This window comes from Drosophila tropicalis, unplaced genomic scaffold (assembly GCF_018151085.1).
Source record: "Drosophila tropicalis isolate 14030-0801.00 unplaced genomic scaffold, ASM1815108v1 contig_393, whole genome shotgun sequence".
NCBI lineage: Eukaryota > Metazoa > Arthropoda > Insecta > Diptera > Drosophilidae > Drosophila > Drosophila tropicalis.
This window is the reverse complement of record NW_027172855.1, coordinates 2,655,794-2,670,852: the sequence shown is the minus strand read 5'-3', so window position 1 is coordinate 2,670,852 and position 15,059 is coordinate 2,655,794. Positions and strand designations below refer to the sequence as shown.

At 33.1% G+C, this 15,059-nt stretch overlaps 1 protein-coding gene across 1 annotated transcript in view; it reads right to left on the bottom strand.

Annotated features, from left to right (window-relative positions):
* The window catches only part of side-II (sidestep II), an 82,086-nt gene extending 70,030 nt beyond the window's left edge, over positions 1–12,056 (bottom strand). Inside the window, exon 1 of the mRNA XM_068284430.1 lies at positions 11,334–12,056. The gene's annotated coding sequence lies outside the window, so the exon portion shown is untranslated. The remainder of the gene's footprint in view (positions 1–11,333) is intronic.
* Between the last annotated feature and the right edge of the window lie 3,003 nt (positions 12,057–15,059).

Here is a 15,059-nt window from a genome sequence, read left to right as displayed (position 1 = left end):
GAAAGTTGAGAAATATTTTTAACACTGAGTACATAAACCTTGACGGAGGCATAGCAATGGGATGGGAATCAACTTTTGCTTTATGTACTTTAAGCTCAAAGTAAGGAATGTGGGGGGGGGTTTTTTAAAAAAATTTTTTTTTTGGGGTTTTTCAAAAAACCCAAAAATAAAGTAAAGGGGATTTATTCTTTTTAAATTAGTATTAATCTAGAGAAATAACTAGAATTAATAACCTTTAATTCAAAATATTATTAAACTGATATTTCTCATCATGAAAATGCATTGAAATGGCTTCAATTTCAATTCCTGTTTCAATTTACTCGTTTTTCTTCCGTAGTAGTAGTATTCAAGTCGTCTTTTGATAAAGCAACAAACAAAAAAAATTTACAATTTCCTTTCCGTTGGCATCATGAATATACCTTTTTACCCCGTTTTCTTTTTAGACACCCTTCCACCTGCTGGCAGATTGGCAAGAACCGATAAAATTTGCCGTGAGCAATATTCAACCCAAAGGATGAGCAAAAAAAGAAACGAAATGAAGGTAGCCATATTTGACACACAACAAAAAAAAAACGCTCAACCTGATTTGGGATCGACCGGCAGATACTTAGTACTAAGTTCTTATCTCTTCAAAGTAGTCAAACAAATTTGTGGAACGTTTTTCTAATGACGTCAATTTTGCGACACGGTTCCTATGCAAACCTGTGGTAAAGAAGGCGATTTGGAAATTCTTATCATTTAAAAGTATTGATAATTACTTATAAATAGAATTATGATGTATTTAGATCATAAATTTAGCTTGTTTTGGCTTGCTAGAGATCAGTCGATAAGGTCCGCACTCTATGGATACAACATTTAGATTCAATATACCGTTCTCTCTTTCGCTTTGATTGTAGGGTATGGATAAAAAAGGCAGCCATATATCTTGTTCGTTCTATAAAAGAAAATTCTCAGACGCAAATAATAATGATTTGCAAATACAAAACGAAGATGACAACAAATTTAAAAGAACCAAAGAAGGTTGGAGCAAGCAGATTGGAGTCGAGCGGCAAAGATGGTTCAGAAAAAAAGAGAGAGCAAAAGGAAAACGAAATGCTGACAAAGGAAAAGGTAGCGCTAATAAATAGATACAAAAGGTTGGTTGCCAGAGAGATATGGCGAGAAGGCCATGGAAATCAATAGGAAAACGCAACTTGGGCACATTTTAAGTTTTGTGTTTGGCCTTTTTTTCTTTTTTTTGGTCTTCTATTTTTGTTGTGTGTTTTTTTTTTGGGGGTTGCCCTCTTTCATTGTCATTTTGTCAACGTGTCCGCCGAGTGTCGTCATCTGGAATGGTTACGGGAGTGTAGGCGGGGGAGTTGCTTAATAATGATAAGAATGTAAGACATAGCAATAAGCAAACCTAAAAAAAAAAAAAAAACGGGAATAAAAAACATGACCATAGAGATAAGTGAAAAGACACAAAAGAGAGGTGCAAATGTGAGAGCAATAATAACAATGACGATGATGATGATAAAACTAATGGTCCATGGGGCAATTATGAAAAATTTGTTTGAGGTTTTTGCTCAATTTTTGTATTCCTTTGGTCTGAAATATATAGCATATACATATACTATATTGTATAGCTATATAAACTGTATATGGGCATGAGGAGCAACTTGAACTACACTTGAGCAATTTGCGCACAGTCGAGTGCGCACATTAACCCACACTCGGACACTAACAAAACACACACACACACACACACTCGGACACACCAATATGCATACACACAAATACACACAGAGGAGGCAAACAAAACAGAAGCAACAAGAATAGCAAGGCAAAATCAACATGGCGTACAGTGAGCGGAAACGGAAACGTCCAGCCGACCAAACAGCCAACAGACCACCAAGCCAAGACAAACAAATACAAAGATATGAAGGCAGAACAAGGGCATGAGGGAAATACTATACAAAATACATCAGAATTTTTCTACACTCTGAAATGAATTATTGTAGGAAGGTTTCTTAATGGATGTTCCTTGTGCTTTGCACAAAACATTCTAATGCAATAACTCAAATTTTAAAAATTCTCACAATCAGAAAAGAAAATATACGAAAATCGGATGACAACTTTCTATGGGAAAAAAAAAACTTTTATTTGACTATGATTTAAATGTTCTAGCATTGATCATAGTACATTATTAATAAGCATAAACACAAAAAGCTAGAAATATTTGACAGTAGCAAAGAAACAGATGTATGTAATTAAAATAAATATTCGATTTAAGAAGAGTTTGTAAAAAAATGTTTATGCAATTTTCATAATTTATATAAAGAGAATCGCTCAATTGATATCTTTAGAAGGGATCACAATAGATATGTTTTATCTGATATGTTTATTACTTCACATACTACTTTGACTTCTTATATTGTTGCCCTTTTAATATGAATATATTAAACAGAATTGTTTTTGTCCCTTGTTGAGATCCTTTATCTAATATATGAGCCTTCTGCACTTATAAGCTACATATATCATTTCAAATCTCTTCAGCTAAGTTTAGCCCTGATATTTCTTTAAAATTTAAATTGATTTTGAAGCCTTTATTTGAGCTGTAGCAATAGCTTCTAATGCATTTTCGAATGCAATTAAATATGTATTTTCAATAAATTAAAAAAAAAAATTAAATAAAAAACCCAGGCAGGCAAAATATTATATACACTACTACTATTCTTATCAAATAACGTTAAGTTTGCCAAATAAATAAGTTTAATATTTTCATCGGCAAATTGGATTCAGTAGATGGAAAAGAAATTTCATGTATTTTCTTATTCAACAATCTATTTTAAAAAATAATTTCATTTTGTGGAAAAAAAGAGAGAGAAAAATGCATTTGAATTTATTTAAAGCTATCTGCAAATTTGCCGTCTATTAGATTTGCGTCAATCTAAACAAAGTTGGCATTGGAAATTCCAAATTTTGAAATTTAATTTCAATTATTTCAAAACGATGAATTTGAGTGATTATGACTGACAGTCTGCTTTTTTCTTTGGAAGTTGTTTCAATTTTGTGTGCTCACTGTAGAATATTCCTTCGGTTTATGGTTTTTCCTTTTGCAATGCCATTTAACTTAAACAAAGAGTACAGAAATAAGTAACTAAGAGGGTATAGAAGAAGAAATAGGCAAACATTTTGATAGACACATTTTATTGCATGCAGTCGTCAGCGGCTGTCACTGTGTAACTGACGGACAAAACTGCCTGTGGCAAGGATCTTTACGGGCCAGGACCAGGCCAAGTCATGCCAAGCTATGGTATGCATTGTATCTCTATATGTGTCTACATACATATATGAAGCACTCTAGACAATGGACTTTGGCTCTGCCGTCAATAGCTGCCTAGCATTTCCTGTACTGCCTGCCCCCTCGCCAACCCTCACTTAGCAGTTTATTATTCCCGCTTGTCTCATTCTTTTCTATTTGGTCTAAATAAATTTTTATCATGTGCAAAAAAAAAAAAAAAAAAAAAAAAAAGAAATATAAAAAAGGAAAGTGGCCGTGGCCAGCAGCATCACATTTGCCCTTCTTGTCTGTGCCATCTCTTCTCGCCATCATCCTAGTCCGTCTATTTTTCTGTCTCTTTTAGTTAGTTCGTCATTCATTCACTTTGCTCCTTTGGTCCTTCTGTGTCTTATGGTTTTTGTGGTTATTGAAGCGATCATTTGGAACATGCACAGCATTTTCATGTTTTGTTGTTAGTTTTTCTTTCTCCCCCACTTCATTTAGGTTTTTCTCTCTTCTCTCTCTCTCTCTCTCTCTCTCTCTATTTCCTTCTGTTTCTCTTCTTCCTCTTCATTATTAATGGTCGAATCGTTTAATATGCGAATTTAAGGAAAATTACTTTCATAACATGACATTAATGGTGACGCGAATATATATATACTATAAATGGGAGATTTTCCTTCCCGCCGTCTCGATTGCTGCATATCTGATTTTTAGTGTCGATGAGATTTATGCCTTTTTGCTTAAGCCGCTGGCTTTATGAGGCAGCTGCTGCTACGAAAATTTATGTCCTCACACATATACGATATAAACTGAGAGCGAGAGCGAGAGAGAGAGAGAGATAGAGAGAATAATATGACCAACATAATAGCTCTTATATGTATATATATTTATTGTTTATATGTACTTGCGGTCAGGCAAATGAAATGAAATCGTTTTTAATATGAATTGAACTGCTGCTGATTGCTATGAGAATTTTGCTCAACTTTATGATTAAGTTATGGCCAGTTACATATTTGGTCAATAGAGAATGCCCCAAAGTAAATATTTTTGCCAGGCACACACACACACACACACAAAACATTATTACGTATTCATTTCTGCCTTGACCCAAATTATTGTCCAATGACACATAACTGAGTTTATATTCTTCACCAAAGGCAGCAGAAAAAATAAAAGAAAACAAATAAAAAGAAAATAAAATTCCATTTTCTTATTTATACAATATTTAATTCTATTAAATGTATCTAGCTTAAATATTTTTCTGTTTTTATCTCAAAAAGTCTGCTTAATGCGGTTACCAAATCAAGGATACAATTGAAGAAGAAACCCTTCAATATCAAATACTACAAATCACACAAATGCCAGACAAAAGGGAAGGAGATAGAGAGAAACAGAGAGAGAGAGAGAGAGAGACCGCAAATGGTGTATTTTAGTCAAATTTAGCTTTTCGTTGGCTTTCTTTCAATAAACTTATGCAAATATTCAATTTGGGAAAATCATTTTACTTGTTTCCTCACACTTTCTCTCACTCTCTCTTTAGGCTCGCTTTTTCTCTGACAAATGATAAACCAAACAAAAGGCAAAACCAAAAAGAAGCAAACAAACTTTTGGCACTTTCTTTTTCCGTGAAAGGGAAAAAAAAAGACGATGCTATAGGTGGGGCTGGACGCGATTGGGTTGACTTATTTATACACTAATACATTGATCTCTTAATACATATATTGAAAATCAATTTTAAAAATATTATCTATGTTGTATTTTGCAGTAGCTATTAACAATAGCTGTTAGCTCGTTCAAAGTTTTGGACTTACTACATTTTTAAAGAAATTTATAACTTGCCAAGAATTTAATATGCCTATTTTCTGGTCATACTCTTTCCAAATATGAAATTATGAAAGTGGGAAAACAGGATGTACGGCATTTTTTTTTTATCAAAATTAAAATGAAACCGCACACATGCGGATATGCAGAGGCTCGACAGGACGAAAAGTTTTCATCAGGTTTAAACATATTTTCTTATCTGTTTCTTGCCTTCTTCGTGTTTTTTGTTCCCTTTTTCTATCTTTCTTTCTCTGTAAATTTCAATTTAACCTTCATTGAGGAAAAACTCATTTATATTTATAAATTCGCCGACAATGTTGGGGAAAAAAAAGGAAGACAAACCAAAAACAAGAAAAAAAGTCGTCTTGAGAAAAAGGAAAAGAAAAATACAATAAATAAAATGCGTGTGTCTGGTGGCATAATAAAAATGCAACACAAACAGGAAACAAATACACAACAACACCATACTCATACTAACAAAACATCATGAGGGAGAAAGAGAGAGAGAGAGAGAGAGTAGTAAAGCCGTAATAAAAGTAAGACCAAGTAGGACCAAGAAAGAAAACGAAACAAAAAAAAAAACTTAAATGATAGAATGGGCGCCAAAAAGGGATAAAAATCCATCAAACTTGCAGATAAGCCAAAAAATACGAAGAGATGAGTTCTGTTTTTTTTTCTCTTTTGGTTTTCGGTATTTTTCTTGTGTTTTTCGCCTGGTCAAAAGAATAAGATGAGGTAGACGAGAGATGAAATTGTAGGCAAAGGATACCGCAGGCAGTCCTCCAGGACAACATCGACGACGACGATGTCGACAACGCATCGTAAAAGGCAAAAATATTGCGCAAAATAATGTTTCATTTCGGTAAAATAACATACTCATCATTGAATATACAATATAAATGCAAAAAGGACCGACAGGCGAGTCGGACGGGGTGAAATCTAAAAGGAAAAAGGGCTCCCACTGCTGTCCTCTTCTTACCATCTTTCTCTCCACTCGCCGTCGTTCTTCTGTGAGTAGTTCGGTAAATGTAACAGTTACAATAACGGTAACTGTAAGTAGGTAGGAACCCAAGCCATTTAATGGCAGACACGAGTCCTGGCTGAATGGAAAGAATAACAAGCGATGGTTCCTCTTTCGTCTTTACTTTCCCACATGCATATATGTATTTACTTTTTTAACCCTACACAAATATTGGTTAAATTTAAGCTGGTTATTGCCAAGGTGTCATTATGGCGCTGTTGAACTTTAAATGTTGTTGTTACCTCAAAAAATAAAATGCTTTGTATAAATGCATTAGCAAATGAATTTATAAAAGTAAAGAATGTTCCATCAGCAAAGAACATATGTATGTGATGACTATATATGGAATATCAAGTTCTACGCTTTCAATGTGTCATATAAAGTACAGCATAAACAGGTCTTATTAAACGTTTTATCACAAGGGTAATGTTCATAACATAAAATGTGCAATTGTGTTAATTTCTTTCTTAAATTTTGTTAAAAATAGAGATCTTTTGTCAGTATATATGTATGTTAATCCTTTGAGCAGTCATTCCATTAAGTGCTTTCTTAGTGAAAAAATTTACAAAAATGTATTTAGCTCTATACTAAACTCTAAATCATTCGAAAATAAAGCATTTCATTCCAATTTCGCACTCGGATTTCTACTATTAAAACTATTTTAATATAATAAGTTATAAGTTGAGTCATAAGTCGTACCTGGATATATATATAGAAACTGTGAAGAGCCATGGACACAACCTAACGACTCTGAGAGTTGGGAATTTGCTAAAATTACCCACGAAATAAACTTTCCTAGCACTTTGCTTATTAAATGTTAAAGAACAAACATATCAATCACTAGAAAATTTTCCACGGAATTGTAAATGACCTTTTTTCTTCTTACATTTTCCAAGAATTACTTGCCATGAGCTCACCTTATCATAAAGTGAAAATGATTTGAAATCATGAAAATTGAAAATAAATATAAACTGAAGAAGGAAACCAACAACAATTGCCACTGTTTTGCTACTTGCTTTCTTTATTGCTTTCTTGTTGCTTGTTGTTGTTTTTTTTGTTTTGTTTTTGTTTTTGCTTTGCTGCAGAATTTCCTTTCTCTTTTATGCCATTTCATTCGTTTATTGTTCAGATCGATTACCATTACAAGTGCCAGATACTTGAGCGTAAAAATATAGCAAAACGCACGTGTCTCGATATTGTGGTCTGTCTGTCAGTTTGTATGTTTGTCGGTTATGTCTGCCTGGTTTTTGCCTTGCTTGCTTGTTTATTTCTTTGTTTGTTTGTGTGTTTGTCTGTCATTAGGAAGATTGATTTCAAAAGCGTGGAAAATTTTTTACGCCATTGTTGTGTGAACAGCACGCAATATACTCGCACCCCTTCGATTTCCCTGTTGTGTTTGTATTTGTTTGTGTTTTCCATTTTGATGATAATTTTCATGCGGGTGTTTGGCCTCGTGTTTTCCTTTTGTGTGTCTGTGTTTGTGTGTGTTTAGATTTTTTGTTGTTGTCAGATAAATACTATAAATTTAATGTTAGATTAAAGTGTAGACTTATAGCACAATTGTACAAATGTATTTATTGTGTAGCATACTTTTAAGCTTACAAATATTGAAACTCATTGGATTTTCTTTTGGGCTTATATAATTTAACTTCTTGTATAATGTGGTCTGCCGCTTCACCTTGTTTTTACATAGAAACATCTCTTTATTTTTATTTATATATTTCCAAGCGAAAACTTCTACACAAATCTTTGCTCAATTTAATTAAAAACTTATAGATACTTCTTGTAGAGTGATAACTAAACGATTCTTTTAAAATGCTTCAGATTCTTCGAATGTTAAAGACACCTAAGCAATCAATGAGTTAGTCTCACAGAGGCAAAACAATAGAATACATACTATGAGGTATTTAAAAAGTATTTGACTGTATTTCCAACTACGAGTATATGAATCAAAAGTATTTGTTATATGTGAACTAAATCAACAAAGTGGACTTAAAATACTCCGAAGATATTTTAATTTCTATTACTCTTCAGATGATTAGTGGAAAAAACAAGTTACGCCAAAAAAATATCTTTAACAACTAAAAACATTGAAAACTCTTGACACTTGTGGCTCGAATAGAAGAAGAATTGTTAATTAATAACTAATTTTGATTACACTATACAAATATTGCATCTTTATATCGAAGACTTGTAAGTTATCTTAACTTTAAGCTATTTCTGGGTTACTCCTATATTAACAGTTCTCCCTTAATAGCCAAAATGAAATTTAAAAACGCATTTCCTATCAGCCAAAGATTTAAATAATAAAAGTAAGTATGTAGTTTCTTCTGTTAGATATGGCAAGCAAGTATTAAAAGTAAGTTATGCATAACAAACTATAACAGAATGAAGGGAATGAATAATTTAAAAAAAAATAAGAAGCTAGACCATAAACTAGTTTTTAGCTTTAGAATATTAAAATCTCTAGTAATTAAAATTAAATTAAATCCTTGATCATTTCATTATTATTATTCACATGCCCCAATTCGCATGGAAAACTTCATTTTCACTTAAAAACTAGTTTGTCTAAGAAAAAAAAAAACCGTTATCCCTATTCGCTCAACTCAGCTATTGTATTGTAAATAAAGTTTCTATACAAAACATTATTGCTGAATACTAATTTCTGGTGCATTAAAAGTTTTTTTTACCTTTTATACATATACATGTAAATAAACCAACAACTTGCTGATGATAATCAATTTGCATATGAAAATAAAAGACAGCAAAAAGTTTTGTAGAATTTCTTTTAATGCACATTAAAAACAGTGGAGAAGGGGGAAAAATGCATTAAACTTTATCTCAACCAATACACATTTCACATTCCGTCAAAACCATGTACAAACGTATCTCGTCCTTTACACCCCGCTGTTTCTTCACTCTATGATGTGTGTTTGTGTGGTGCGGTTCGTTTTTTACTCTTTTTTTTTGTTTGGTGGGGAGGTAAAAAGTACATTAAAATCACATTAACCCGTCAACGGTTAACGCTGCGTATGCGTAACTTTTGTTTATGCGTTCTGACTTAATGCCTTTTTGAAGTACCTACCTATACACACACACAAACACATTCGCACATATATGCTCAACCACTCACACACTCACACACACACACACACACTAGTAAACCCCAAAAATTGGTTTTGATAAGCCTTATTATATATGTAGTATGTCAATCCTTTGGGGGGAAATTTAAAACCATCAAATATTCCCTTTTCCTCTTTTGGCCAAACCCTTCATTGCCCTCAATTCGTAATTGACTTTTCGCAGTAAATTTCCACAATTGTTAGACCAGCAACGATTTTCCATCACTCTTTCTCTGACTCCAATTCTAACCACCCTTTTCGTCATCTCTCCCTTTGGTTAGTTGACGCTAGTTGGACGAAAAATTGTCAAAATTTTGTGTGAAAGCAGCTTATCAAAAATTTCAGTCTACAAAATTTTGTGTTTGTATAGTTATCTCTGTATTTTCTATTCTACACTCCCTTTCTCGCTGTCTCTCTATCTCGTAGTCCTTATTCTATCTGTGTCTCATAATTTCTGGCTTAGTCGTGCGTGTTGTTTGGTTGGTCATTTGTAAGGGACTGTGACGGGTTTTTGTTTTTACATTTTAGCGGGGGTTGGCAAAACCCTAATTTGCATATTTTAATTGTCAGAAAAATGAGGCAAAGTTGTTGGTAAAGTGTAACCATTTCCATTAAATTTTATATACAAAATTCTACTTACTCGTAGGTACACAAAATTTCAACTAGATGTTATTTATTTAACTAATTTATTTACTCATCATGGATAAACTTTGTCAAAAACAGTTGCTGAAGAAGCAAAACAGATTTGAAATGTGCATAAACAAGACTGCCAAAATTTTGCCATTTAAAACTCACAAAAAGTTTATAAACTTTGACATTAAACTAACAATTTTACCCCCACAAGTTGGAAATTATAATGTGTTTTAGGTTAAATTTTGTTGCAGCTTTAGTCGATGCATTAATGGTGAGTTTTAGCAATTTAATAACCAAAGACACATTATGTTTGAAGTTCTTTAAATCTTTTGTTTAATATTCATATTGTATATACTTATGAGCTATGAAGCTTGTCTTAAGTATCCTCGAAGGATGAAGGATTGAATAAGAGCATTCGCAATGAAGGCAATGGAAAAACTAAAGTTAAAGTTAATCAGTCAAAAACACAACTCAATTAATGTTATTTCAATTTTTCGTAGACCAATGGTTTTTATTAAACCTTTAAGTATATCCGAATCGGATTCATTGTATCTAAGTATACCTTCTACAAAAATATTTCTGCAACTTTAAGTAGACTTAACATTATAGAATACTGTGATTTTAACATAAATCAGAGAAAGTTATTAATTGGACTATATACGTTAAGGAGGAACAAAGAAAGGAACAAAGTTTTTATTATTTCAAATAGTTTTGATTAATGTTTTGTGAAACTTTGTTTTTATAAAAATGGTTCAAACAGGTTTGGTTACAAACATATCCATCTTATGTCAATTATTTAATGTTCCATATAAACTTGAGATGTCTAAATTTGCATGACTTTATATGTTATCTATACGTTTGATCCGATAACTTTTTTTTTACTTTTTGCTTAAATTTCTAACTAATAGAAAGTATAAAAATTTAAAATTTACTTCCAAACATGTTGTTTGATAGTTATAAGTTATGTTGTAAACAATTTCTTGCTTCTTTTTCAACATCTCAAGTCTAAAAATTTCATAAACTTTATAGGTAGGCCCTCGTTAGAGCATTTACAATTCACGTCTAGTAAAATATAACTGAAGTTTCTTACTTCAGCCCCCCCAATAGACAATTGCAAAATGAGCAATAACGTTAAAACGTCAGAACCAAAAAAAACAAAAAAAAAAAAAAGAAGAAACAAGTAAATAAACTTTGCGCAAAAGTTTTTCGGTAACTTTTCTTCTTTTTTTTTTTTTTTTTGTTTTTGTTTTGTTCCTGTGTCGGTAGTCGGCTGTTGGCGCATTTAAAGTTACGGCAATCGAAGTAACGCTAGGGAAAAATGGCGAAGGAGTCAGCTTCTAGGATAATGCAAAAAGTGCGAAAGTGAAAAACTGACACATCATGCAAAACGATGAAGTTTCCATCGCTCATTTCGCGGCAGGTGGCAAATGACAGAAATGCTCAACTTTAAGCAAATATGTGAGAAACTTACCTTAAAATTTCACTCTTAATCCTTTAGTTGGCTTGTAGTAGTAACAATATTAGCATTAGTATTAGTAGTCGGTGTTGTTGTTGTTGTTGTTGTTGTTGTCACTATGTCACGCACAACATGACCAAGTTGTGGCCACGTGACCATCAAAACACACGCACATATACACAGCACTCACAAACATACAAACTGGACACACACAGAAAGAGAATTAACTTTTGTGGTCTTTAATATATGCCAAAATCGAGAGGTAAGCAATTAAAATGAGGAAAGTTGCCGCATGGTTTTTTACTTTTTTTTTTTTTTTTGCTTCCTTAACTTTAATAGATTTTCTCCCCTTTACTTGTGTTGGTTTTTCTTTTTTGCTTTAGAATTTCTCTCAATACTTTGCTTGAGGACAATTTGCACTTTCTTCACTAGCTGCCAGCAAGTAGCCGCCAAAGAAACACGCAACTAACATTTTCCCTAGGTTTTTTTTAGCACGAAAGTTTGGATTGTTCTATTTCTTGATTTCGTTAGTTAATTAGTCGATTTCTCGAACTTCTTGAATTGTAGGTTAATCTTTGTTGTCTTTTTGTTGAATAATATTGTAAGGACGAAACACGAAACACGATTCAACTCGACGCGAATGCTGACTGGCTGACTGACCTAGGGCATAGTGTGTTAGCGAGATCTACGCTTTCGAGAATTTGCCGTACGAAATCAGCGTCAACATTTTTGCATACGTTCAAAACACTCCGACGGTTGAGCTTCAACTAAATGTACCGAACGATTCGCGACCCACAGGCCGTACGACCAACGCTTACGATTCGGTTTTTTCATACGACTTGAACGAACACAAAACGCAACGAAGGAAACTCCTTTCGAAACAGGAGGAAACACGAAGGCTCTCGTAGTCAAAGAAAGCCGAAATACATTTTTGTTTTGCTGAATATGTGAAGGTGCACAGAGAGAGAATGAGAGACAGAGAGAGAGAGAGAAAGAGCTGTGCATTTAAATTCTGCTAGAGTGCGTCACTGTGCCGTATAAGAGTTTGAAACTGGCATAAAAGCCTCCCCCTTTTGACAACATTCAACACATTATTCAAGTTTCAAACCATACTTAAGAGTTACTTTTTAGACTTACGGTCTTGAGAACACCATGAATTAAATAATTTTAAAAAATATGTAAATTGACATTAGAGATTATCGGATATTTTTTAATGATTATAAAAAAATACACATTTTAAAATATTTGGCTTAGATATTTCCAATTAATTACAGTTTGTAGAATGTTTTGTTTGGTGGATTGGCATAAAACCATGCCATACCAAGATGTCAACAAAAATTGATAGACAAAGGATATTCCTCTCTGTGTATCATATAAACCTTAGTAGAATTAACCTGAAGAAATAAATTTGCTTATTAGATTTCTATGTTATTTGCATTTGCCACATTCTTGAACCTAACAATTGCGTCGGCAATCATTCAAAGTGAAAATTGTCATCAACCTTTCTCACAGACCGAAGACACTAAAAAATGAAGAAAAACACAACAAACTTAAAAAAAAAAAAAAACAAAAAAAAAAGGAGAAAACAAACACAGTGAAGCAAAACCCGAAAACGAATTGCAACAAAATGCTCAAACACACTCAACGAAATTGACTTAAATAAATAAATGGCATAAAAACAAAAGATAAACACACACACACAAACATTGGATGTTGAACTAGTGTGTGTGTGTGTGTGTTCGTTGGAGGGCAAAGGGCAAACTAGAATTGAATGACATAGAAACAAAGTGCATGGCCAAAGAAAAATTGTCAACTTGAGTGGGATGTAGGGTCATATCAATAGTAGATAAGATCTAGAATCGAGGGGAGGGGTGAAGCGGTTGTGAAAGCTTGTTTTGTTGTTGTTAGCCATGTTGCAACATTTTCATTTCATTTTATACAGTCAACGCAACATCGAATGCAACTGCAACGACAACATTTAGTAGCTCATCCATTTTCATTTGTATTAAGCAAAAAGAAACGGCTGCAGTCCAAGATGCCGAATGAAAATTCACTTTTATATATACAGGTTCCTTTATACATGCATATATATCTATCTATAAGATAAAATCGTTTGGCATTACTCAGCAAATACTTTTGTGCGTTCCTCGTCCCCTGAATATATATCTATCCAACTTTTCATCTAACGCTCTTCATCATGCAGCTCGTTAGCCCAGCTGCCGAGAGATTTTATCTTATTTTTCAGTCAACTCGTTTTATACCCTCTAATCCCTAGGTTAAGTGGGTAGATTCATGCCACTAGCATCAATAATGGACTCATTGTGACTGCTATCAACAGGTAAATCCATTAGTAAGTTTAATATTAGCTTGAATAGTTTGATCAAAGAAACTAAAGATAAAAAAGTAAGTGCTTCAATAAATAACATTCCCAAGACTTTAAACAAAATACTTATGAATCATTTTTAGTCATGCTGAGATGTTGTTAAAATATTAAAGTTCCTAGATATCTACATCCTGAAAAAGTATCGAGAAATCCATCCCAATCGGATTACACTTAACATTAACAACAGGTCACGTAAAGGATATCTTAACGCCGATTCTTGCATTCGCTGAAAGGATTCTTTTTTGTTTAATGCGTTTTTTTTTTTTTTTGCTATTTATTTATTTATTCTCTTATAGTTCTGCTTTGGCGTATTTTGGACATATTGTTAGCCAATGTGATCGATGCAAATTGATGCGTATTGTTAATGGAATTTAAAACATCGGGAAAAAAAGAATTGAATAAAAGCTATAGTATAATCAGCAAAGGACTTTGTCGATGACATCAAAACAAATTGATATTGAAATTGCCAGGAAAAATCAGCAACACTTGACATTATTTGACGTTGTACAAATTCGCTTAAGAAAAAAGGATATTCCATCTTTATGGAGAGTCGGAGAAAATCGGATTAGTTTCTTTGAGAAATGAGTAGGAATAGAAATCATATAACATTATAACTAGTTCTTATAATTAAGGGCCATATTCCCATAACGAATAATAGGCAGCTCAGTTTCCTGATTAAGAAATTTTTAGTGCAACATGAAAAGTTGATAGTTGCTAATCCTAAAGGACTAAAATTTGCCTTACTAGTAAAGTGGGGACTATTCTCTTAAATGGCTTAGATATGAAGCCAAAAACTTGTCTAAACAGAGAGAGAATTACATAAGTATGGTTAAAGTCAAAGCTTATTGAAATCCCTACTCAGTTATGGCTAATTAGCTGTGAGAGTGTATATTAACTCTTTTAAACCTATTCAAGTGGTCTCATCGCACTTTTGTGTATATTATGTAGCACACTTTTCAGAGCTCACCACATAATAGTCATACGATGCACTTGAAATCGTAAACAGTTTTAAGTTACCCTCAAGACAGTCATTCATTGTTCATACCATTTACATGGGCCAAGTTAAAATTGTGCTTAAGATGAAGCCTTTTGCACATAAATCAATTATCACTCCTTCTCAAGAGGCAGCAAAAGGCTGCTGTAACGAGTGCAAATAAATAAAAACAAATAAAATGTACTTCATATGCAGGCAGAGTACAAATAGACAGTTATATTGCAAGGCAGATACAACACACACAGAGAGACACTCTAAACAAAATGGTTGAAGCAGGAAGAAAGAAACACTAGAGAGAGTGAGAGAAAGAGAGGGAAGAGTTGGGTAGAGTAGGAGAGAAAGACGTGTCGCTATCGCACGCTTT